The sequence below is a fragment of the Pinus tabuliformis genome, chromosome 6 (assembly GCF_031772625.1).
Source record: "Pinus tabuliformis cultivar Carrire ecotype Pingquan chromosome 6, CPIR1, whole genome shotgun sequence".
NCBI classification, from domain to species: Eukaryota; Viridiplantae; Streptophyta; class Pinopsida; order Pinales; family Pinaceae; genus Pinus; species Pinus tabuliformis.
Genome location: NC_142292.1, coordinates 1402036839 through 1402061952, shown reverse-complemented (window position 1 = coordinate 1402061952; position 25114 = coordinate 1402036839). Strand labels below are relative to the sequence as shown.

Below are 25114 nucleotides of genomic sequence, written 5' to 3'. Positions count from 1 at the left end.
ATTGAACAGGAATATGACTCCAGGTTTAATAAAAAAGCATTGGCTGCCATATCTGTGTCACAGGAATGATCTTTACACAATAAGCATCTAGCATATAGTACAAAGTGGGCAGATGCAGCCAGTCTGCAACAATACTATAAAATTACAGCGTGCAACAGATATTGAACTTCGACCACCACAGTAGACGTCCCATGAGGATATTAAGTGTATATGCATACTGAGTGACCTTAGATTGACCCGGTTTCTCATACACACTGCAACTCTAAACAAGAATAACACCCCAATCCTGGCTTCCAGCTTAAGCAATGTGTGTGGCATCGGTGTCAAGCAAACATAAGTTGACTTTTAATTCTGATTAAGATCACCAATAGTCACCACAAGAACACAGTCCATCCTTGAAATGATGAAAACGATTTGTGTCCCTCACAATAATATCTCTACTAACAATCTTTGAGATGAACTTAGTGGCACTGTGACAGTCACCACAAACACGGAGGTTTTTTATAATTTGGATAGGTCTCCCAGGGTTTGTGTTAATAAGCCCAAAAGCAATTGCCAGCTTCTCACTGTGGCTACAGAGAATGTTTTCCTTCTCTTCTTCCTCCACATTACGCAATGCAAAATTTTTATCAGGCACATACCCTAACTCCTTCATCTGCCCAGCCAAGTTTTCTAGCATTGCATAAATTTTCTCAATTTGAGGATGTGAGTTTTTCCCAACAACAAATTCATGTACCCTGTTATTTATTTCAATCAAACTCCATCCTGGAGTCTTATTCAACCCCTTACCTTTCATCAACGTTCTAATCCTTGCTACACCATCCCACTTTCCAGCTGCTGCATACATGTTCGACATGAGTACAAAACATCCAGTATTTTCAGGCTCTAAATCAAAAAGTTTTGCAGCCACACGTTCTCCAATACCAATATTGCAGTGAATTCTGCAGCCACCAAGCAAAGCACCCCAAACGCTGGCATCAGGTTCTAATGGCATATTTATGATAAAATCATATGCCTCATCTAAATGTCCAGAACGGCCAAGAAGGTCAACCATGCATGCATAGTGTTTCACCATTGGTGTGATGCTGTAATCTTGAATCATGCAGTGAAAGTATTTCCAGCCCTCCTCTACCAGGCCTGCATGACTGCATGCAGACAAAACAGATGTGAATGTGATGTGGTCTGGCTTCACACCTGTCTCTTGCATTTGAGAAAAGAGTACAATGGCATCCTTGCCAAGCCCATGCATTCCATAGCCAGAAATCATTGCATTCCACGAGGCAGCATTTCTGTGAGATACTTTGGCAAATATGCTGCGGGCAATTTCGATACTCCCACATTTGGCATACATGTCTATCAGGGCAGTCTCCAAAAAGACATCTGAATCGAAGCCCCTCCTGATGACGTAATCATGGATACATTTCCCTTGTTGAAGAGCTCCTAAATAGGCACATGACGAGACCACATTCACCATGGTGCTTAAGTCAGGCGCCACATGTGCTAACTGCATCTGATGAAAGAGTGTTAAGGCCTTACCAGCATATCCATTCTGGACATAACCAGCCAACATCGAATTCCATGAGACTACATCTTTACTAGGCATTTTATCAAAAAATCTTTCTGCATATACTAGTTCCCCACATTTAGCATACATGTCTATGAGAGAATTCCCCCCAGTAACATCCCATTCAGATCCATTTCTTATTATGTAATCATGAATCTGCTTCCCATGTTGAAGGACTCCCAAATGAGCGCACGCCATAATCAAACCTAGTAAGGTTACTGCATCACACTGCAAGCCAGCCAGCTGCATTTCATGAAAGAGTCCTAAGGCTTCACTAGCACATCCGTTGTGTGCATAGCCTGCAATCATTGCATTCCATGAGACCACATCTCTCCTAGACATTTTGTCAAACAACTCACGTGCAATCTCTACGCTTCCGCATTTTGCATACATATCTATAAGTGCATTATCTACGAATATATCCGGCTGTAACTCACTTGCAATTACACTACCATGGATCCACTTGCCCAACTGCAAATCTTCCAATTTTGCACAAGCTGATAACACACAAGTAATGGTTACCTGGTCGGGTTTCATACCTACCAGCAGCATTTGATCAAAAAGTGACAATGCCTCGTTCATATTTCCATTCTGGGCATATCCAGATACCATAGCATTCCAGGAAACTACATCTCTGTGAGGCATTTTTTCAAACATTTTGCGTGCATCCTCCAGAACGAAACATTTTGCATACATATTTATGACCGCAGCGCCCACAAATACATCAGATTCACAGCCATTTCTAATAATATGCTGATGAATAATTTTTCCTTCTTGCAGATAGGAAAGCCCAGCACAAGCCTTGAGTATAAGGGGGAAAGTAAACTTATCTGGTTGTACGCCTGCAGACCGCATTTGGCGATAAATTCTGAGAGCTTCCTCATAGTCTCCATCGCGGACATATCCTGCAATCATCCCATTCCATGAGAACACATTTCGTTTTGGCATACTTTCAAAAACAAAACGCGCATCCACCAGAAATCTTAACTTGGCATACATGTTGACAAGTTTGGTAGTGGAGAGCATGTCTCGATCGAGTCCGCTGATCACCATGTGGGCATGAACCTGCTGAAGTGTTTTAATGTCGGCACACCCCTCCAGTAAAGAAAACCAATAGCAACTCCCAAAGGGGTTCTTCGGTAGAGAAGCTTCGGCATTGATGTGGCCCGGTACCGAAATTGGGTTTTCTGTGGGTTGATCTATGACACCGGCAGCAACAGAATGGACAAAGAATCCCATGGCAATGTGTTTGTGATGGTGGAAATGATTATGGACATGGAGGTGAAGATAGCAAGCCATATAATTATGAATGCCCACATGATCGAGAAGCAGAGAAGGCATTGTTGTGGTTTGGCCTGGTGTATCTAACTCCATGGGAATCGAAAAATGGGTAGTACTTGCTCTGGGGGGATTTTCCGAACCATATGTACAGAAAATAAAAATATGAAGTGGAAACAAACCTGCGATTAGTCAACCCACTTATGAATTTAATGGCCAGCATGGCAGGAGGGACACGAGAATACCATTGCTGCTACTGTATTATTGTAATTGTTTGTTTGTAAGGAAGAATGAAAATACGGATGAGCACGGGTGACTCAAATTGGTTTTACTAATCGCTTTTTATAAAAAAGACGGGGATGAAACAAAACAGAAAACAGAAAACAGAAAGAAAGAAAGATAAGTAAACGTTAAAAAAAAATTAGGGTGGATAAAATAGATAAGTAAAAAAACATATTAGGTTAAAGAAACTAATTTAATGTAGAAATATGATAATAGAGAATATTTGAGTTTTTTAATTAAGGAAAAGTTAAAATTTTAATCATAGTGGAAGACTAGCTCCCATCATCTAAGATGTGAAATTAGTAGGTGGGTGGTCCCTAAAAAGGTTGGGAAAAAGGAATTTGCATTTTTTTGCAACAAAAAGGTGATAGAAACAGAATGACATTTTATCAAAAAAAAGTGTGCAGCTTATGAAGTTATTCATCATTAGTGTGTGATGTTATTCATCTCAGTTTCACAGCAACCTAAAAATCTTAGTGAGCTTTTTTAGGAGACAAGGCTTCACAAAATAGCGAATTTCTTACTCAAAATTCATAACAATAGAGTTAGTCTAGAAAAAAAATTGAATATAGATTAAATAATCATGAATGATCCCTTAGACCACGAGTTCTCATAGACTTTATTAAAAACCATTCAATTCAATTCAATTCTTAGAATTATGTTCTCTGCACAGTGTGCTTTGGGGTTTCATGTCTCACAATCATGTTTTTTGCAGTGTGCTTTGAAATATCACATGTGGATTGATTGAAAGTACATAAGATCTTAAATCTCACAAGTGGGAAGTTAAACACATGATAACAATGAAATGCATTGTGATTATGTTATTTATATGGTAAATTTTGAATTGTAAATTTATTTACAATTAATTTTCACTAAAAGTTATATTATTAATAAACAGAAATATAATTGTGCTTCCCTATGCATATTTGAGAGAGATGTTATAATGTTGTGTCATGTCCTTGAGTTAGTTAAGTTAAACACATGATAACAATGAAATGCATTGTGATTATGTTATTTATATGGTAAATTTTGAATTGTAAATTTTTTTTCAATTAATTTTCACTAAAAGTTATATTATTAATAAACGCAAATATAATTGTGCTTCCCTATGCATATTTGAGAGAGATGTTATAATGTTGTGTCGTGTCCTTGAGTTAGTTAAGTTATTGGTGGTTTTTGAGCTTTAGGGTTATGAGAACCCATGGTATTGCCCATGAATTCTCATAGACCTCATTAAAAACCATTTAATTCAATTCAATTCTCAAAGTCATGTTCTTTGCACAGTGTGCTTTGGAGTTTCATGTCTCATGATCATGTTCTCTGCAATGTGCTTTGAGAGATGTTATAATGTTGTGTCGTGTCCTTGAGTTAGTTAAGTTATTGGTGGTTTTTGAGCTTTAGGGTTATGAGAACCCATGGTATTGCCCATGAATTCTCATAGACCTCATTAAAAACCATTCAATTCAATTCAATTCTCAAAGTCATGTTTTTTGCACAGTGTGCTTTGGAGTTTCATGTCTCATGATCATGTTCTCTGCAATGTGCTTTGAAATATCACACGTGGATTGATTCAAAGTACTTAAGATCTTAAATCTCACAAGTGGGAAGTTAAACACATGATAATGATTGAAATGCATTGTGATTATGTTATTTATATGGTAAATTTGAATTGTAAATTTATTTACAATTAATTTTCACTAAAAGTTATATTATTAATGAACAAAAACATAATTGCCCTTTAGTATGCATATTTGAGAGATGTTATAATGTTGTGTCGTGTCCTTGACTTGGTTAAGTTATTGGTGGTTTTTGAGCTTTAGGGTTATGAGAACCCATGGTATTCATGTCGTATTTAAAGGGGGAATTAAATCGGCCTAGATCCATCTTAACTCTGGATCTACCAAACCCCACGAGGGATCAAATCTCTTGAGATAGAAATATCTTAAGATGCAAAGAGATTTGGTCTCTCTCAACGCTTGGTAGATCCAGAGTTAAGATGGATCTACACTGATTTTATAAGAATTGGCAAAATGCATAGTGAATTTGAGTTGTAAATATAAACCAGTTTAGATTCATCCTAATTCCAAATTCATCAAGCATTGAGAGGGACCAAATTTCTTTTCACTATAAAATAGGTTCACATTTCAAGATATTTGATCCCTTTGGGTGCTTGGTAGATCTAAAGTTAAAATGGATATAAGCTAATTAAATTATTAATTATAATCAGTTATAATTATTTATTTTTATTTTATTTTATTTTTACGAAGTCAAAATGTTTAACAAAACATTACAATATTTAACAAGGCATTACAACATCTCTACCATATTGGACTTTTATTTTTATTTTATTTATTTTGAACAAGTCAAAATGTTTAAACGACCATGACAACATATCTACCATACGGGCTAGAGAGCGTCGAGCACAATAACATAATGAGGAAATTAAAGTGAATTATTTGATATTGTTAACAAAATTATTATGATGATTTACCATATTGGCTAGAGAATGTTGAGCACAATAACATAATGAAGAAATTATAGTGAATTATTTGATGTTGTTAACAAAATTATTATGATGATTTTTTATTTTTTTAATCTAAGAGGAACATAATGAAGAAATTATAGTGAATTATTTGATATTGTTAACAAAATTATTATGATGATTTACCATATTGGCTAGAGAACGTCGAGCACAACATAATGAAGAAATTATAGTGAATTATTTGATATTGTTAACACAATTATTATGATGATTTTTTATTTTTTTGATTTGAGAGGAACCCAAAGACGTAGGTACTAGTAAACCTTTGGGTGTCTATAGTTTGTCCTCCTCTTAGTAAAATAGGTCACAATAAGGGGATTTGAACCTTGGATCTCTCTGTTTTCTCAAGACTCACATTACTTGGATAATCAATTGTGCTGCCCCATGGAACAAAATTATCAAGAAATTTAATTAACATATAAAGTTGGTATTTAATGTAAATAATATATAAATATAGTTGTATACATTAAAATTTAAATTTAAATTAAAAAATAAAAATAAAAAAATGTATTACTATAATGATTAAACATGAAATCAGCGTATCTGGTATATATATTTTTTTGCAACAACCACACGAAATGCTTCGTCATATACAAATGTAACCTTTTTTGCACTTATAAGTAGTTACAGACGTTTTTCTATGAAAAAGAGAAATAGAAATTATTATAATGGTTAATAATATATGAAGATATATATATATTAACGAAATGCTTCGTCATATACAAATGTAACATTTTTTGCACTTATAAGTAGTTACAGACGTTTTTCTATGAAAAAGAGAAATAGAAATTATTATAATGGTTAATAATATATGAAGATATATAATAATATATATTTTTTATTATTTTGATTATTTTTTTGTTAATTGAATTTAGTTTGGATAATTAGATGAAATAGTTGTTATTTTCTTGAGTTAGATTTAAATATTATGACATGTTAAGTTGTTGAAAAGAGTAATTTATGTGTTGCTATGATATGATATTTTAGTATAGTTTGAGTGGACTTCATGGTTAAGAACATGTGTTTCCTTGTAAGAGGTGGAGTATGTACATCTCCATAGACTTTAATAATCAAATCTCTATGGGAGTCCCTTATCCCACAAATAATGAGATCTCATATATCAATTTAGTGTTGGGTTTATGTGACATCCCTTGCGGGTAGATTCCCCTTGTAAACATTGAAAATAATTCCTTGTAATTACATAGCCATAAATTAAAATGGTTGAAAAAGGAACACAATTCCAGTGCTTGAAGAAGGAGATTTGCTTGAGGAGGTCTGGTTGCTATTAATGCTAGTATGGTGAACCGACTTTGTGCCTTAAATGAATGGTTGCAGATTAAATATGACTGAGAAAGGAATGGACATGAACCGTACTACTCTTTGGAAAAATATGCAAGAAAGAGAAAAAAAATGAAAAGTATGGTTGTGTCAGCGCACTGGTAGAGCAGGATGAGAAGTAGTGAAGAAAACTTTCGTAGCAACATTCTCATGATGACACGAAATCATAACCACCATGACCAATATGGAGAAGGCGGGAATGAGGAGTGTATGCCACGCAACCTAGAGGCGGTGGTAATGGCATTAATGGGAAGAGTAAGGGAGGAAGATGACTCTCAGTATATATATATATATATATATATATATATATATATATATATATATATATATATATATATATATATATATATATATATATAAGGAAGTATCGAGGGGGAGAAGGTGGGTATTGCTAGAGGGAGCGAGAAGAAAACACAGAGATCCATCATGTGATAAAAGAAAATCTTCTACAAATAAAAGAAAAAGAGATTGGAGTTGAAGACTCGAGATAGAAGAAGGAGGAGGAAGCCAAGTGCGAGAGATTTACAAGAGGAAGCACTATGTTGCTAGAAGGAAATGAAGAGTAAGGCAATCTATTGATTGAGCACTCCTCTCAAGCTCTAGAATCTGGCTCGGGGTTGACTACTACAAGAAAGGATTGGTTGTAGTGTGTCTAAGTTTGGGTGGAGAGTTAAAACCCATTGTCAATTTCCAAGTTCTCATTGCTAGATAATTGTTATCTTTCTCATGATCGAAAACAGTTGATTGCCATGAATATGCCTAGTTAATGTTTTAATGTTGGGAAGGGGATTTCTCGTAAGAGAATGGGCTAGTTGTTCTTCATATGTATTTATATGAAGCATGACTTGATTTGATATTCTTTCTTGAGCCTGAACTTGGGTTTGAATCACCTCAATGAATACTGCTAGGTAGCTTACTCAATCCCCCCTATTATATCTAAGGGTTTTATACTTGTGTATGTGCTTGTCAACCATTATTTGTGAATACTGGAAATGGATCTTAACATCATTGTTAATAGAGTTGACATGTTAGTGCTCGTTTATATTCCTCTAAAGTGAATAATCCACACTAGCCAAAGTGTTGATAACTTGCTTATCTATAGTATGAAAGTGAGATGTCAGTTCCCTGAATTATACCTTAGGAAAGAATATATGATTGGTTCCTTCTAAGCTTGCAATTAATCTAAGCTGCTATATTTCTATTACAAGATATGTATTACTCAAGCTCTTGCATTTTGAATGTTATGCATATGTTTAATATATTGGTTTTAATGCTTGTGTTGATACTGGTTCAATATATCAGTTTAATGCTTGTGTTGACACTGCTTCAATATATCAGTTTAATGCTTGTGAAATGTTTAGGAATATGAATTCCTATGTAATGTTGAGTTATGTGTTAGGCATAGGAATGATTAATTCTTGGAAGACTGATATATCTATGTTGTTTATGTTTCCATGTATTGATTATTATATGTTGGCATGGAGCTATTAATTTGCTTAAGTTAGTGTCTAGGGCTGTGAATTTGGTATGGAAATGTATTATAGGTGTTTAGGTCATATTTCTAGCGGTCTATTTATTCCTGTGTACATTCTAGGTTGAAATTTGGCTTAAGGGAATGTGAATGGAGAGAGGGAACCTATTTGTTAATTAAATGAATGTGTAAATTAGAAATGAAGTAACTATTCAGCCCTGGATTTAGAACCTGTAATTTCGAGAAGGATAACTTGTTTCCTTATAAGTATACATGTATTTTGGTGGCTGAGATAGGGTAGATTTTGTTCATAAACTCAGGGGAGATAACAGGAGGATTATAAAGGCATATTCATTTGCAAATAACACACTTATAGGTCGTAAACCAGTTTGGACAAAGATGGTTCCAAACTCAGGAGGGATAACACAGACAACTCATATACATGTTCACATAAGTATTGCGCAGGAGGCTTGGGTGTAGTGAGCGAACACTCAATAAGGGAAGATATGGGCCATTGAAAGCTATAGTGCATTTTCCATCATCAAATAATGTTAGATCCCTGGACCCTGAAGGTTTCGAGCGAAGGGCATTGAGGAATTCTTGAGATAAAACTCCTAGGGTGACATGGTGTGTGGGGCCCGTTAAATGTGGTTAAGTGTTGTGTGGCATGAATGGGTCTATGTATAAGCCAAGGGGAAGAGTTGGCATAGGTGTGTGTGTGTGTGTGTGTGTGTAGAGAGAGAGAGGGCCCTCGAAGGGGGTTTTGCATGTAATAAAGTGGAAGTTGTTGACATAATTAAAAAGGACCCATGCCACTTAATGTGAATCTAACTTGGATAACCACATGGATGCCATGTGGTAGAGAAAGTTGATTTGGCAAGATCTAATAGGAAAATTTTTAGATGGCCATAATTTCCAATCCGGGAGTCAAATAGAGGTAAATTTTATATTGTGAGAAAGGTCAGACGAGCGCAAAGGTGTTGTCTGTTTGAGTGTTGAAATGTTTGAAAAAATAAAAATAAAAATTAGACCTCATTTCCATAACTAGATTTGGAGGTCAGGTCATCATAGTAATTGTCTCATTCTACCCTTAATAAGGGGCTAGGGATAGTAGGGGGTACGTTACAACTTAATTGAGGAAATGAATCCCTTTTCCCACAAACAAGAAGATCCAATACACTAATTTAGTGTTTAATTTGTTGAAATATTAGATAGTTATGGTCAACATTTTTTTTCATCAAATAATGGAGAAAATTTTATTTATTTGTCACTTCTAGTCGGCTCTTTGCAAGGATGACAAGTCGGCCCTACTAGGGCTAATTAGCCATCACACGACTACTATAAATTGGGCATTGTTCAACCTCATTTTGGGGATGCATCCAAGCTCAAGAACTATGTCTACAATAAAACATTTTCAGTCACCTATTATCTACACAAGTGAAGAGATCTACAAGGGTTTTCTTTGATTTTTTATTGGATCATCTTCTAAGGCTCATTGTCACAATGAATAAAGACCATCTCTATATTTGCTTGTAGTCTCTTTTGTGGCCAAGAAGCATGGAGAGGCTCGCTCTCCCTTGTGGCACAATATTAAATCAAATCAAGGCTAGTATCTTGTACATAGATTGTTGGCAATTTCAGTAAGAACTCCAGCCTCCATTACAGTGCTTACAAACTTGTTTTCACCCTCCTTGTGCAGATTAGTTCATTGAATAGAAGGAGAATTGTTCCCTCCTTTTGGGTACAATTTGATTGGATATCTCTTGATGGTTATCTTAGATTTTTTGGACGTATTTTTAATGGACAAAAACTCTCTCTCATAAGGAAATAATTTTGGGTTTTCCCCATAGTGGGTTTTTCCCTGGCTCTAAGCCTAATCTTGGTGTTGTCTCTTGTTTATTATCTATTGTGATCTCTATTTACTACTCTTATTGAAGAATCATTAGTTCAAGTGTTTCATGTATATCTACTTGTTGATGAAAGAGTAAAGAAGTAATTATCAATAGAAGTAGTGATGCAGGAGCATCAGAACTAGCCAGCAATGTGGAAATTTGTCCACATGTTGTGGCTTGATAGGGTGAATTTCATTCACGGTTTGTTCAAATCCAGTTTATTGAGGAGGGCGATTTCTCAATTAATTAGTTATTATAGTAACTTAGTGATAAGATTTGTTAAAACAGGTGTGTGTGAGCGCTAATAGGTAGGAGATTTTATTGTTAGGATTTTTAAAATTAGAAGATTGTGTTATCGATTTGTTAGTGGAGTTAATGTGAGGAAGTTGTAATAAACGAAGAGATTTTTCTTCGTGGGGAGTGAGTCTTTTTGGGTGTGCTTTTTTAGATGAGCGAAAAAGCTCTTAATAATAGGAGAGACTCTGTTTTTTTGAAAGACTCTGTTTTTTTGAAAAAAATCCAAGATCGTTCTTATGAACAGGGATCAAAGGCAATTTTTTGTTCTGCGAAGGTTGATGGTTAGAAATAGCGTGTGCGCTCAATGTATGTGGGCTGTGAAGATTGATATGAGTGTTTTTTTATGAATTGTTTGAATTGTGGCAATTTATGTATGTAAACAACCCCACAGAAATTCTGAATGAGTCGATTAATATTAATTAGTTTTGAAACTGTCAGATCCGTTTAATTTATCTCATCGGAGCAGTTGAATGTCGGTTGATCCGATTGTGCAGTGTTTTAATTGTCAGATCCACTAAATCGCAGAGGGGCAGCTAATGCCTGTTCGCCCATGTAGTCTCTGTTGATGGAAATGTTCAAGCATCCACTTCTGTTCTGGATAAGAGTCGATTTCTATGTACTAACGTAATGCTGTGTTGGCAATGGAAAACCCGATATGTATATATGCGTATAGCCATTGAATTAATTGCTGGATCGGTCGATATGAACATTTGGGCGTTGGCGGTGATGATCAGTTCTATGTAATGCTGAAACTATGCGCGATGCCATCGGTACCTCTTTGCCATCAACATTTCAATCATGACTCTTGCTTCTACTGTGCGCTGCATAATTTTTTTAATCGAATTTGAATTGATTCACACGCTGTTTGGACACATTGTGGGCATGGCTGTATTGAGTTATATGAATGGCAGTTCAAAGTGTTTTATGGGGCGTTTGTTCTTGAACAGAATTGAGCTTTAATTAGTTAAGCTGCTAATACATCTTGATTGAGGCACATATGTTAGTTGTATACATCCAATCAGTGAAGACAGTGACTCTGGGATTATGAAAAGAGGAAAATGTTGTTAACAGTAGGAAAGTTCTAATTTTCCTACATCAAGTAGTTATCAAATTGTGAAAAACTATTCTAGTTTTTGCTCTACTAGAATTTCAATATGGTATCAGAGCAAGGTTGGTAACTTTGGCAGTTGGAAAGATCACTTTGTTTTAAAAATGCGCAAAGGTTAAGAGAAATATTGAATGGGTAGAAGATTTTTTTTAGCATCTTCCTAATAGGACAAACTTCTGAAATAAGGATTGAAAATATCTGAGGTAAAGCCTCATATCCGAGTCTCTCTGTCAAGGCTTCAAGAGGGATTTTTAAGTGTGGACTAGAGTTCCCTGTTTCTAAAGAGTTTCACCCATTCGCATGCCCTTGAAACTTATATTTTGTGCAACCTACCAACAAAAGTATACAATCAACAACAATATGAATACTATTTGTGATTAGATTGGTCTATTCTTAAGGATCAATATCAAAATCTCCGCATTAGATGATCAAGTAATGCTTCAAGGAATCTAGGTGTGTCTGAGCATGGGGCATGCCAAGAGGTCTAATCTTATGATAACTAATAAAATAACCCTTGTGTTGGTAAGAATTTGGTAATAGTTAAAGGAAGAAACACACTATCAATTTAGAGGACCACAATCACCTTCTAATTCTAAGAATGATGTCTTTGAAAAAGATCCAAAAAGGTAAATAAGAGGCCTAGTATAGGCCAAAGGTTCCATCTCTTTTGCAAGCATTGTAATATTGTAAGGCCAAAAAAATTATCATCATTAAAGATTCGAGAGGCCTTTTTCTATGGTAACTCTGTGATTTTAGAAGCCTTAATCTCTATTGATTAGAAGAAGTGAAGTTGAATCTATGTATAGATGCAAGCAGACTATTCTCTGTTGATACGGAAAGAAAAAAAAAACCAAAATTTGTAGAGTAACCTCTGTCAGTGACCTTGATCGCCAGACCTTAATCTCTATGACAAGGAGGCTATGTGATTCAAAGATCCTCAATCTACATTATGGAAGGAAGACTATAATGTGAATGATATGAGGGGACAACTCTGTAATGACTCAAGTCTTCTATCCTTATATGAAGAACAAAGTTCAAAGGCTCTAAGATACCAAGTGTGACACAGGTAAGTTCCCTCTACGGAAAGAGGCAACCCCTCTAGCCCTAGAGTGGGTCTAGTCACTGCACAGACAATACCAAAGCAAATTTCCTTAGAAAGTTGGTGTTATGAAGACCTACCTTCAATCCGACATTTGATGAAGTCCTCATTGTGTTGCTCTAGCTCTTGTTCTTCTAGTCACTCATACCTGAAAACAACATGTAGAGAAACACCACAAACGCAATAGAAAACAACCAAACAATCTACTTGAAGAGTCAAGGAACCTCAAGCTATCGACATATAATTTAACGCACAATATAGGAAACAAGCTATTGATTTGTATTAATATAAATCAAAGTAAAACTTACAACTAAGCCTTGACGTCGTAAGCCTCCTTGAAGGGTCCTGTCGGTATGTCTCCGTAAGAATTTACTTGTGAACCGTCTCCCAAGGGAACATATGACTCTCTCTTCTGTCCAAAAGGGTTGATACTAGAAAGCTCTCAAGCCAACTCTACTCAAACATCTCTCAAATCAAAATACAAATGAGGCTACTTGCACACTCCAACAACACTGTCTACCTCTACTCCTCTTTTAGAAACTTGAAACTATCAAATTACACTTAGCTATCATCCAGTTACATCCAAGCTAGCTGATGTTATTCATGGAGGAGATATTTATAGGAGGGAGAGGTCCCATAAGAGAAGGAAGGAAGAGCTTATCTCTTAGGGAGGTTGCACAAAAGGTGGAAAAACTATCTCAGAGGAGAAAGGCAAGCTCAACTGACCCAACAACCAGCCCTAGGACCACCCATGAAGCAATTTCATCTTGAAGTTTCGACGAGTTGTTGAAAAACTTGCCAAATCTGGCTCGTCGCGGGTGCAACATAGGGATAGAGTGAAGACTTCTCTAGGGCTAGTGTTAACTTGACCATCTTCACAAGGGGGATAACTTCTGACTCGCAACGACCTAGAAACTTAGGTAAAAAGGGTCTTCTTTAGGGATAATGAAATGAGACACTCTTCCTAAGATTGCAAGGAAGGTAAAGACACATAATTAGCAACATGATACAACACAGATTTCAGTAACATGGACTGGCAGTATTCTGGATCAAGGAATGTAGAGTTGGTGACAAATTATTGTGTAACAGATGCCCCCTAAAGCATGAAGGCTGAGAGAGTGGGAGGGATGAAATGCTTTACGAATCCATAACTGAAACAGAACGTCCTCGCGGAGAACCTGCAGACGCAAGTACAATTGATATCTCTGATACATTAGTACATAGTGAAAAGAAATACATGTGCATAAGGTATGGGCGCAACCATCTAGAAGATAAATATAAATGGTCTGTGGTATGGACACAGCCATTGAATCAGAAATACCAAAAAATGACTCAGATATGGTCGCAGCCATCCAATCAAAAGAGCCATGTATAAATCAATCCACGCAACCTGGACTTGTGTAATCTGAGCCCAGGGTCTTGAATCCCAACCTGACCACTGTACAATTTCTAATATGCGAATAGATGTGTTGAAGTTGAGCACACTAGAAAATCATTTGATTACCAGCCAATGATGTGAGCTGTTAACAAGCGTGATAGAGACCACCAGTAATGTCAATGGTTCTCAAGGTACTATTAGTACAATCCACAAAGTATGAAAAAAATGATCTGGAGTTGAACACTTGTGAAATCACTCGATTGAAGACCAATGATGCAAGCCTGTCATCGAGTGCGAAGAACTTGCCATTGAGGCATGCAAGCTCTAAGGTACCAGAAAGGAGTCTCTAGGTCAACTTCCCAAATAATGAGCTGAATTCGATAGGAAGTGACCGGTCTAAGGAGGGCCATAATGTTTCCCACATCATTAATGGGAGACAAAGGAACAAGATGATTGTGAATGAGAAAGAGAATCTGAGGAAGGTGTGTAAGGCTACAAACTGTAGAAGGATTAAGCTCTTTAACATATCAGTGACACAACTCTGGAATTTGGCAGCATTTTGGTGCCAAGGGATCAAAGGTCACGACGATGCAACAGGGATCAGCTGGAATGAGGCAAAATGAATAACCCAAAACCTGGAAGGCCAATGATAAAATGAGGATTTCCCAACTCGACACGAAGCAGAAAGAGTGTCGACGTCCAAGAGCGACAAACTGCCATAATAACTAATGAAATCAATAGAATGTTTCCAAATTTTCCCCCACCATTTCTGGCGAGTACCCCAATTATTTTTGAAACACAAGCTTGAAGGGGAGATCATATGCTTGCAATGTAAGTTCATCCTTCGGACAAATCCGACCTAGTGATTTTTAATGAGCACTAGGAAGGAGAAGCTTGATCTCATCATGATGACAATTCCAATGTCATCGTAAAGTGCTTGGTTAGGGAGGTGCGATGATTTGTTGCCGGTGCATGTTGCTAGTGTTTTACTTGCAACGATTCCTGTAAGTTTCAAAATTTGAGGTTTGTTTGGGCCAGTGTGTTTCGTCCTCGGAGCTTGTTTTTCTCCTCTTTGTTGTGTCAAAAGTGTTGGTTGTTAAGATTTTTGATTTCGGTTTCCAAGTCTTTTCAAATCCTCCCTCTTGAACCGTGTGACCTTAATACCCTAGGGTTTCTCCACTGCTTGGTTTGCTTGGGTCACTCATTCATTGAGATCTTTAGACTCTGCTTGGTAAAATCTCTCTCATTTTTTGAGGCTTCTTCTTTCTTGCTATTTGTCATCCTCTTGATTGGTGTGTGTGTTTGGTCACCAAACTTCCTTGTCTTGTTCGTTTGGTCCCTCTCTTTCGCTTTGCTTCCCAGTCAATGAGATAGTTTTCTAGTTTTGTAAAAAGGATTATTTCTTTAGTTTTGAGTCTTTGATTCATTTGTGCATGTAGTTGCTTATCATTTATTCAAAGAAAATAAAAATGTGCATTCATCTTGTATTAAGGTCTGAAAGACGATTTTTGCATTAGTAGATTCTTTAGACTAAGACATTGAAAAGAAAAAAGTGTGTTTCTCATTTTTCTTGTTCGGATTGCTTGCACGTTTGAGTACATGGTAGAAGTGTTCCTTTTTCTTTGATTGGTTTGCTTGTTTTCCATTCAGCTGTTATGCATTGAACCTCTCACTCTTCCTTAGCTAGTTGTTCATCCAATGAAAATGGTTTTTTTGCTCATTTAGTTGCATTCTAGGAGTGTTAAAGATACATTCGATAGGGCCTTGAAATCGAGTCTTAATTCAAGATTAACTGTTAAAATTTATTGAATGAACTTAAAAGCGGATTGGAACCTAATGCTCACATATCTAGAGGTCTAGGTTAGAGACATGTTCCAACGTCGTTAAACCTAGTCTCTATTGTTTTCACTAAGATTGGGTGATTCCTCCTTTTGTGATACAATAGATGCTAATACGCAGTTGTGCTCCCTGTACCGTCGCGTATATATTGGGAGACCCCACTAGGTTATCATCCTATTATCCATAGGAAGCTAATTCTACCACCTTACGATTCGTAATGCACCGAACATAACATTCGGGAAGATTGACTGCCATACGGGATGTCCTTGGTCATTTCTCTTTCATTTTATTACCAAGGTGTATATGTAGTTTTACGATTTGTCCGATAAACCTCTTGCCTAGAATTCCAGAGAAGTCACTTTCGTTCCTTTTCGACTCTTTAAAAGTAAAAGGATCATCTGAGCACTTGTCCTTTCAGGCTCATTAAACTTCGAAGGTGACTAGAGTCATCTTTAGTCCTTTTTCTCGACTCTTTAAACATGAAAAGGCAATGTTTCGTTCCAGTGTCATAAAATTTATTTGTCCGCGATAACATTTTACCTATTAATCTTGGCCGCCTTGTGATCACATCTTGGAAGATTTTTTGCAACCCTATTGATTATATCTTTTCTCCTAGACTTTTGAGTTAGGCCATCTTGGCGGACTCACCGAATCCGTTGTCCCTGCCAGGTGACGGAGAGCCCCTTTCTCCTATCTCTTCTGAGGTATCATCTGTTACTGGTACTCTTCCTATTGTCCCAAGTGTTCAGCCTCTTGATTCTCGAGCTCTGGGTGAGGACCCTTTTGATTGGACTCCTCCCAACATTTGGGAATTTTTAGACGCGGATCTCCCGTCTACTCCTCCTGGTGCTTCAATTCGGATGGCCACTTCTGACATGGATGAGTCAAGTCCTATTAGCAGTCAAGAGACCCTTGGGTTGACCGGGGAACCCCAGTTTCCCCTGGAAGGTTTTCCTTTCCACACTGCTCCAAATGTGTTGTTGCCACTTCGCTATCGCGCTTTCGCTGACATACTTGGTTCTACCTCTCTACATCAGAGCTCTATATGCTCTTGTACTACCATTCTATCTTCTGGACCTTTCATGTCTGCTCAGTCGGCCCTGACTTCCATACCTCAGACACGGGTTACGTCAGTTACGTCCGTTCCATCAATGCCCACCATGTGTGTGGCATCCACAACTCCTTTTGTTAGTGCGGTTACTGCATCATCGGTAATTACTACTGTTACTGGGATATCATTCAGACCTGCTGGCGGCAGTCCTTCACCTTTGGTTTCTGGAGTCGATCAACCTACGGGTAGTGTACCAATCTCTTCGAATGCCATTCTAGCGGGATTTCCATATGAGAAATACCTGTTTTCTCTCAAAAACGGACTCATAACCCTTTAGGTTCTCAACCGCTGTCTGTTCTGCATAACCCTCCGCACTACTATGATCACCATGGAGCTCATATTTATTACACTGGGTCACTTCCTCTTGCGGTCCCAGTTGAGAATTACGTTCCGCTTTCAGTTGCCTGGAATCATACTACCTATCGTGGCCCGCAAGGACAACCTTTACAAGGGAAACCTTTTTAAGTACAACCTTCAGGCCTACAAGGACAACCCTTTCAAGGACAACCTTTGGCCTCCACAGGTTCCTATTTTGTTTATTTAGGGCAACCTTCTGGTAAGCCAGGTCAACCTCAGTTTCAGCAAGGCCAACTTGTTACCCAGCAAGGACAACCCTCTGGTCAAGTGGGACAACCTCAGTTTCAGCAAGGTCAACCTATCACCCAGCAAGTTCAACCTTATAGATAGATAGGTCAACCTCAGTTCCAACAAGGCCAACCTTCTGGCCAGTTGGGTTAGCCCTAATTCCAACAAGGACATCAGTCTGGTCAAATCAATCCAACTCTTAGTCAACCGGGCACTCAGATGCTAGCTGGTTCCCAAGCTCCACCCGGTCTCTAGACTCAGGCTGGACTCCCAGCTCAACCTGGTCCCCAAACTCAAGTTGGATTCCAAAGCCAACCTACTATCCGCCATTGGTGGCAATGATCTGGCCAATTCTGAGTTAATTACATTCAATCTTGAAAACCATGTGCTGCGATTGCCTCATCAAATCGCTTTTCTCATTCAAGTCATCATTAACTCGAAGAATATTCATCGTACTGTTATTGATGAGGGCACCTCAACTTGCATCATGTCTGTTGCTTGTTGGAAGGCCATCGGTACCCTGTTTTTGAGTCACTAATACCTTGGAAGCCTTTGATGGAAGAGATTCTCGTCCATTTGGTATTCTCCTGTGCTTGCCTATCACCCTGGAAGGGAAGACAATCAACGTCGAATTCGAAGTTGTTGACGCTAATCTGACTTACAACCTTCTGTTGGGGTGAAGCTGGACGTATGCTATGCATGCCGTGGATTTGTCATTATTTCATGTACTCTGTTTTCCTCATCAAGGAAAAATCGTCATGGTCGATCAGTTGTCTTTCTTCGTTTCCTCTTCCTTGGATGGAAATTTTTGTTTGTGGAGCATATCAATATTCCCTATGAGAGTGTGGGGGCTAGACCCTTTAAAGATCATGCCCTTATGGGTGTTTTCTCACTCCCACCTCCTAATGTCGCCTCTATTAATATGATTTCTATCAATCCTGATCCCTGGGTGGTTCCCCCCATTGATCAGGTGGATTCATGGGGTAAGGTTATGTCGTTGAACCCTGCAGAGCTCAACTATGTTGAAATCATTTCAGCTTCAGTTTCATCTTCTGATTTTGCTCCTTCGAGTAGATCTCTGAACACATATGTGCAATCCCCTTGGCTTGGAAATATGGCTTCTCCAGATTTGTTACAAGATACATTTCCTTCTGATGAGGCAATTCTTGAGACTATATCTTTTGAGGATCCTCCTTGGCTCGATAATCACCATCGTTCCTCGTTTCTCCCAAGCCATGGGGCCATGATTGCCTCTCTAGGTAAGTTTGCTTCCTGTGTTCCTTTTCAGCCGCTTCAGAAGCCTATCTTGACTCATGAGGTTTTTTTTAAGGGGAATATGGGGAATATTATGGAAACCATGCCCATTGACATCTCTGTTAAACCAGGGATTGTTGAAAATATTCACATTGGAGTTACTTGTTCTCCTAAGGAGATCCATCTTTACACTGAACTTTTCCAAGACTTTCACGACATGTTCGCCTGGTCATATGAAAAAATGCCCGGTATTGATCCGAGTATAGTGGTACATGAGATACCTACGTACCCTAGTGCAAAGCCAGTTCATCAACTTTTACATCCCATGCACCCGAGAAAGGCCGCGACCATTAAAGGAGAAGTTGGAAAAATTCTGAAGGTAGGGTTTATTTACCCTATCCCACTGACAGACTGGGTATCTAACATTGTCCCTGTGACCAAAAAGTAGGGCACTATTAGGGTTTGTGTTGATAATGGTGACATCAATCGCACATGTCCGAAAGATAACTATCTTACTCCCTTTATTGACCAGCTTATCGACAACTGTGCTGGGAGTGAGATATTCTCTTTTATGGATGGGTTTTCTGGTTACAACCGGATCAATATTTCACCTGTTGATCAGTACAAAACTGCCTTCATCTGTCCGTGGGGTAATTTTGCTTACAAAAATCTCCCTTTCAGCCTGAAGAATGCCGGTGCCACTTTCCAGCGAGCAATGTCCTATGCTTTTCATGACATCCAACACATTGTTCAACCTTATCTGGATGATCTTTCGGCTCATTCAGCTAAACGCACTGACCATCCAAACCACCTCCGCCAAATTTTTCTTCACTGTAGACATTACTGTATTCGTCTCAATCCACATAAGTGTGTCTTCTGCGTTGAATCCAGTAGACTTCTTGGGTTTGTCGTTTCTAAAGAGGGTATTCGTCTTGATCCCCTCAAGGTCGAAGCTATTCTGAATCTCCCACCTCCTGCTTCTTTGCATCAGTTGCAGAGTTTGCAGGGGAAGGCCAATTTCCTACGTCGTTTTATCCCTAACTATGTTGAGATTGCTAAAGGTTATACGCGTCTCCTTAAGCATGACACTCCATTTATTTGGGATGACATCACCCAAAGGTCATTCGAGCAACTCAAGAAACTTCTTGTTTCTGCTCCCTTGTTGCATCCACCCGACTATCATCGTGATTATTCGCTTTATCTAGCTGCCGCTGATAGTACTATTGGTATGGTTTTGGTTCAAGATGACGACGATGGTTCCGAGCACATCATCTATTATCTTAGCCGCAACCTTATTGACACCAAGACTCGCTATGCTTATGTCGAGAAGCTTGAATGGGCAACTGTTTAAGCTGTCCAACGCTTTCGTCATTATATTTTGTTGTGCACGACGACCCTGATTTCAAATTGCAACCCGATGACATGCATTCTGTCACGTCAATTACTGGGGGGAAAATACTCAAAATGGATTGTTATCCTTCAGGAGTTTGATTTGGAGTTTACCACTGCCAAGTCTAAGAAGTCACTGGTCTTCGTTGAGTTGATTTGCTCATTACCATTTGCTTCCACTCCCTCTCAGATAGAGGACCGCATTCCAGACGACACACTTTTCTTGATCAGTACCCTCGATCCCTGGTACAATGACATTATTGTTTACCTCCAGATGTCTTCATTCCGCCCTGATTTGTCTAAGGATGCTCGGCGATGCATTTTCCACCATTCTCAGCCCTATCGTATTGTTGGAGACACTTTATACCGTCTCAGTGTTGATTTAGTTCTCCGTCATTGTCTGACTTTCGAGGAAGCTGAAAAAGTCTTAAATGACTGCCACTTTGGCACCTGTGGCGGTCACATGTCTGGCTATGCTACTACCCAGAAGATTCTTCGTGCTAGTTACTTTTGGCCCTCCATTTTCAAGGATTGCATTCTAGCTGTCCGTTCATGTCACGCGTGTCAAATTTCCTAGCGGATGATGTGTGCGCCACCTTCCTTCTTGCATCCTTTCATTACCATCAGACCTTTGCTAAATGGGGCATTGATTTTATGACCTGTAACCCTCGCTCGGTCGAGGGGCATGGGTATATCATCGTTGCCATCGATTATTTTACGAAATGGGCCGAAGCAATGCCTACATTGTCTAACGACGGTAAGACAACTGCACAATTCCTATTCAATCATGTGATTACCTGGTTCGGAGTCCCTCAGGCTATAGTCACTGATCATGGTTCCCATTTCCGTGGTTATATGATGACTGAGTTGACAACCTAGTTAGGCTTGTGTCACGATAGTTCAACACCTTATTACCCTCAGGCCAATGGCCAAGTCGAAGCAGTAAACAAAGTGTTGGTTACCATGCTTCAGCGTACCATTGGAATGCACAAGTCCAACTGGCATTTGATGTTGTTTTCCACCCTATGGGCCTACCGTACCTCGGTTAAGGATGCGACTGGATTCACACCATTTCAACTTGTTTATGGTTTGGAAGCTACCCTCTCGATTGAATGCGAAATCCCTTCTCTCAAATTAGCTGTCGAATTGCTCCCGAATACTACTCTGGTGGAAGAACGCCTTCTTTATCTAGAACGGCTTGACGAGACTCGTCAACTTGCTTCTTTAGTCATTGAAGCACAAAAGAAGAGAGTCAAAACTCACTTCGATCAGACAGTCAACCCACGTTCCTTCACGGAGGGAGATTTAGTCCTGCTGTATGATCAAGCTAATGACAAGCTAGGGGCAGGAAAATTCGAACCCATGTGGCATGGGCCCTATATCGTCAAACATGTGTTGCAAAAAGGGGCTTATGAGCTAATTGATTACAAAGGTAACCCTTTAGATAAGCCTCGGAATGGGCTTTATCTTAAGAAATACTATGCATGAGTCTTTTGTGCATTGTTGTGTACATAAGTGTGTTTTTCATTTTGTACGTGTTTGGCTTGGTGTGTGAGCGTTTGCCGCTTATTGTGTCCTTTTTTCTTCTTATGTAGATGTTTGTCGCACCTTATGTTGGTTTCGTTGATGGTGCCTGTCGCAGTACCCGGAATCTTTCCTCCGCGGCATGGGTTATCTACGATCCTCACGGTGAGTTGGTGGATCTTCAAGGTGTTTGTCTAGGATGTACCACAAACAATGTCGCTGAATATAGTGTCATCATTGAATTACTGGTTGAGGCTGTTGTCCTCAATATTCACGCATTGATTGTGAATCTAGACTCCCAGCTTGTTGTTCTTCAACTCAACGGGTGCTATTCCGTTAGAAATCCTCAAATTTTAAGGTTGTATTTACGTGTTCATTTACTAGAAAGGAATTTTGACACATTCCTAGAAGACTAAATACATTAACTGATGCATTGGAAAATCATGTATTAGATAGACATTTGCGACATTTATGAAAGTAAATCATTAAAGACATAATAAGTCAATATAGCAAAAAACATAGGTATATCTATCTATATATATATATATATATATATATATATAGATATAGATATATATATGTATGTATGTATGTATATCAGTGTTGCACATTGCAGTGCTCAAAAAATATGTGTTTGGTTACATCACAAGACAACATGTCTTTCAAAAATGGCAGAAATTAAACCTAGGAGTCTAATCTGCGTGGTGCTCTCTATAGCACACGACTGCTCAGACCACACATCTGAGAAGTCGATGAATCCTGCCTAACACCCCTGTTGTGTGTCGTTGGTACTGTCGAGGGACATCCTCGAATCTCACGTAGTCAGGGATTCCCTCCGTCAATCCCTCCAGGTCACGAGCGATCTCGTCCTCTACATCTCCACCAGGAGGAGGAATCTCAAACTCCCGCTCAACTCTCCGAGCAATCAGAGACAAACCTGCAAGCCTTTCCGGCCCAACATCTGCCAGATTGAAACATAGTGATCAGAACATATATAAAAAATGATAAAAATTACAAAATCTTTAAAAATCAAAATTTGTTACCTCTGTGGTCCCAGTGTTCCCCAGGGGGGAGTACTAACTCTGGATCACCCCTGAAATCTAGCCTAGCGTATGCCCAATCCTCGACAATGACCAGCTGGCGGTCCAACCATTGGAAAAACTCGGGTCTCCATGACATATGCTGACCCCCGCCTCCTCTGGGCATCAACAGCACCCACTGAGTCATCCATGGCTCTCGCGGAGTTGACCATGCTACAACTACTTCCTGTCTCTGAAAGATAGGAAGGTGCTCAAGGATGAATGATACTAGGATGGACCCATACCCGAACTGTTTTACATCCCCTCACCGACACTTTGTTAATTTTCGTTTCATGTTATCAGCCATGGCCTCGGCCCAGTTGAAGATGGTGGGATCCATACAGTTGGCGGCCAGCCGAAGTTGGGTTTTGGTGGCCTCATGTGGGGCCTGTGAGCTAGCTGCTCTAGTGATGGTCAAGAGGAGGACACGAAGAGACAGGTCTCTAATAGTAGCAATCTTGAGCTTTCCGCCCTTGTTTGACTTCTCTACCTCTGGACACATTCTTCCCATCATCATGTCCATAGTTTCTCCAGTGATCTAAGTCTGGGTCATGCGGGGCCTTTCCCCCCTCTGTGACAAAACTTTCGAGAAATAGATGTATGCTACCTCAATCTCTAGCTCTTGCCCTTGGAGCAAGTCCCATTGTGCCCTTAGACTAGGCACCATGAAAAATTTCAGTACACCACAGTTCAGGAGCACGTCCAGACAATCTTGGTCTCCCATGGCTAGTTCATCATCGCCAGTATGTTCTCATTCTTTCCACTCAATCACCATTTTTCTTCCTGCACCCACACATCAAGGATTATAATTACTTTGCTTGCATTTAAAATCCAAAGAAATGGCTTCAATTTTTAGAAATGTTAATAATTGGCGCTATATATTGGGAGACCCCACTAGGTTATCATCCTATTATAACATTTCGCGAGGGGGATAACTTTTGACTCGCGACGACCCAAAAACTTAGGTAAAAAGGGTCTTCTTCAGGGATAATGAAATGAGACACTCTTCCTGAGATTGCAAGGAAGGTAAAGAAACATAATTGGCAACATGACATAGCACAGATGTCAATAACATGGACCGGCAATATCCGGGATCAAGGAATGTAGAGTCGGTGACGAATTACTGTGTAACACCAAGGTTGTTAAAAAGGTATACTTAAAGTTTCCAAATGTTGCAACGAGAATGCTGTTGTGAGACCCGTGTTTTTCTAAGGTGACAAATGCTACAATTGCTTGATCCATGCGTTACACAGTTTATATGATCCAGTAACAAAGGTATGTTATATGGAGTGCTCAAATTGCATAGAATATGCAGTGCATATAGCATGTACAACATAATATGTATGTGATTGTTGTGTTGTGCAACAACCCCCCATTTATTTTACATAAATAACTTAGGTGATTATTGTACAAATAAATAGGGACCCTTAAAAAATTAAAAAACATAAGAATATAGTTTAATTTAGGGATTTTCTTAAGAATAAATTTGATTTGTTAATAAATAGACCCTCATTAAGGCTTGAATGACTCAAATAAAGCTTACCTTAAAAGAAAACCTGACAATATCGCATATCACAAAGTTACAAGGAACAAAGTTTCATTTACCCGTCGAGACTTGTGATTGCGATAATAAATAGCCCCCGGGAACCAAAACATATTTATCCTTTAAAAAAACTTAAGTATTAATGGAAATCCTTCATAGGAAAAAACTCCCCGCATCGCAATCTTATAATAAAATGATGTATCATAAAGACTGAGGAACATCTTGATTGTGAAATGCGATAACCTTCCAAACCTGACAAAATAAAATATACTCTTTAAAACACATTGCGTCTAAATAAATCGCAAGAGTACCAATATGTTCTTCGCTTATATCATTCCAAATTTCTTTGATTGTGATAAAGTTGTTTTTTAAAGATCGCGCCCTAAGGAAAATCATAAAGCTAAAACAAAAGTTGCACTTGATAATAAACCTATGGACCCGCTACGCTGCCATGTCATTTATCGAAATAACAATTGCTAAAATATTTTGGCCATATCTATTCTCCACTACTCCTGAAACCGCTAATTGTGATATTGCAATA

The 25114-nt window shown here is 38.6% G+C and overlaps 1 pseudogene across 3 annotated transcripts; it reads right to left on the bottom strand.

The window, feature by feature from the left end:
* Positions 1-284: 284 nt before the first annotated feature.
* LOC149263906 (pentatricopeptide repeat-containing protein At1g11290, chloroplastic pseudogene) lies at positions 285-3171 on the bottom strand (annotated as a pseudogene). Of its 3 annotated transcripts, none has more exons than XR_016259305.1 (2): positions 2562-3168; positions 285-2469 (listed from the first exon to the last, which is right to left on the bottom strand). The product of XR_016259305.1 is annotated as a pentatricopeptide repeat-containing protein At1g11290, chloroplastic pseudogene, transcript variant X2 (transcript). The 3 variants fall into 3 exon arrangements; XR_016259306.1 differs by having other exon boundaries at positions 3025-3166; XR_016259304.1 differs by having other exon boundaries at positions 285-3171.
* Positions 3172-25114: the final 21943 nt, after the last annotated feature.